This window comes from Condylura cristata, unplaced genomic scaffold (genome assembly GCF_000260355.1).
Source record: "Condylura cristata isolate star-nosed mole 26May11 unplaced genomic scaffold, ConCri1.0 scaffold00028, whole genome shotgun sequence".
NCBI classification, from domain to species: Eukaryota; Metazoa; Chordata; class Mammalia; order Eulipotyphla; family Talpidae; genus Condylura; species Condylura cristata.
In genome coordinates, this window is record NW_004567129.1 from 11,937,563 (window position 1) to 11,939,975 (window position 2,413).

Here is a 2,413-nt window from a genome sequence, read left to right on the forward strand (position 1 = left end):
GGGGAGGGTCGGCTTTGGTTCCAGCTGGTGGGAGGGAAACACCCGGAAGAATGAAAATTACCCTGGACGCCTACCTGGCTCCAAGGGTCACTGGTCAAGCTCTCTTCCCGTCACAAATTTGCCCCCACAGCACCCCCTGGTGGACGTGCCATCCACTCTTTCGGAGGTCCATCCTCCAAGGTCCCCAATAATTTGGAAGCTTAACATTTGGGGGATTTTTAGTAATTGCGGGGTAAAGAATGACTGTGAAACTGCCACTCTGCATTCTGCTGACAGTGGTGCTGACAAGTGCATTTTCCTATTTAAGTCTTAAGCAAATGGGTAGATTCTTTAGCTAAAATGTGATGCTGAAAAAGCACTAGAGGTAGTGATAAGATAAAGGGGGGAAGGAGAAAAATAATAAGTCAAAAGATATAAACATGGGATAGTGTCATTAGGAGGAATTTTGAATCCTCCCTAGTCCAAGATGGGGGACTCCTGTTTTGTACCACAGGGTCTGAGACATTGGATGCTCAATAAATAATTGTCAACCCACCCTAAGTTTTGTAATACGTCTCTCATTTTTATGTTCCTGCATTCAACTAGTTTTCAAGATCTAAGCCTGGCTATGAGCATCACCCTCTTCCTGGCCTGAATTCCTTGCCCTCAGTATCCCCCCAAGGAACCAAAAAAAAGAATGTAGAAAATCTTAAAAGTCAAAAAAGAAGGGCTGGCCTGTCATGGGTACTGACAGTCACAGTGTGACCAGCTTGGAAAAGAACTTAAGACAAGCTATTTGTAATCATGGATTGTTTTCGGGTGAGTCAAATCCCTACAAAAGGAAGTTTGTATGAGTTCTATATGAGAAATGAAGGTAAGAAAAAATTAAATGTGTCTATACCCAAGCAATTATTTCTAAGTGCCTAGTGAGGGATTTGTGCACACAAAAGAACTGTGAAAATTAATATGCAGAAACCCTGTTCAAATGAAGTCAGGAGGTTAAATGAGAGTTCCTATGCATGCAATTATTAAACTGTTGGACTCAACATGCCTTGCATCTTCATCTGGCAAGTGAGTTACTTTTCCACCCCAACAGAAGGAAGAGGTCTCTTCACCCAGCAGCCCTAAAAAATATGTAAAGACACACAACCAACAAGGATTATACCCATCTATTTAGCCTATGGCTTACTTATTAACTGGGTTTTAGTATACTAAATAAAATGGGAATATCTGATAAGTACCAGGCACTCTACAAGGTTCTGTGAGACTGTGATAAATAAGTTAAGTGGAGTCCGTGTTCTCATACAGTTTCAACAGAACCACTACAAACTCACCAGTGTGGCCATCATCAAGTGTTGATGAGATATATAGAAATCAGATCTCTTCCACCTCGCTGATAAGAATGTAAAATGGTACATACAGTCTGGTCAGTTAGCTCATCTGGTTAGAGCTTGGTGCTGACAGAAAACAGTCTGATAGTTCCTCAAAATGATTAAACATAGTTATATATGACCCAGCAATTTCATTACTAGAGTTATGTTCAAAACAATGGAGATCTATATCCACAGAAAAACTGGCACAAGAGTGTTCATAGCAGTATTGTTTAAAATAGCTAAAAATGGAAATGATCTAAATATTCATCAACAGGTGAACGGCTGAACCAAATGTGGTATATCATAAAATGGACTGTTAATCAGTTGATACATAGGAGAGTTGATACATAGGAAAACATGGATGAATTTGAAAATATAATACTAAGTTTAAAAAGTCCATCACAAAAGACCACATATTATATGAGTCCATTTCTAGGAAATGTCCAGAATACGTCAATAGGTTGAGATAGGAAAGGATAATGATTTTCAGGGCTTAAGAGGAAGAGAGAATGGAGAGTGACTGTTAATGTGCGTCTTTCTAGAGTGATAAAAATGCTCTGCAATTAGATAATGGTGGTGGTTACACAATCTTGTGAATATACTAAAAACCACTGAATTATGCACTTAAAAGGACAAATTTTATGGTATGTGAATTACAGTGCAATGCTGTATACATATATTATATAAATATATTTTTATATACATATATATGTAGTATAGCAGACAGTGACCATAATTATGCCTGATAAGCCTAGAACCAGTTACCTAGTGTGTAGTAGAACTCAACAGATTTTGTTAAATGAATGATTAAATGCTATGAGGGAGAACATAGTAAATAGAAAGACAAGTATGAACAGTGATTCTGAGCCTAAATGATGAATTGGAGATAAGCCAGGCAATGGGGACAAGTAGGAGAAGTATTTTAGGACAAGTAGAAAGTCCAAGCAAAGGAAATTGTATGCTTGAAGGTCTAGTGAAAACCACATCCTCAAGGAATAGAATGTTGTGGTAGAGCTACAATGGAGGAGTATTACAGGGCAGGGTATGGGAGGTGGGAGCCA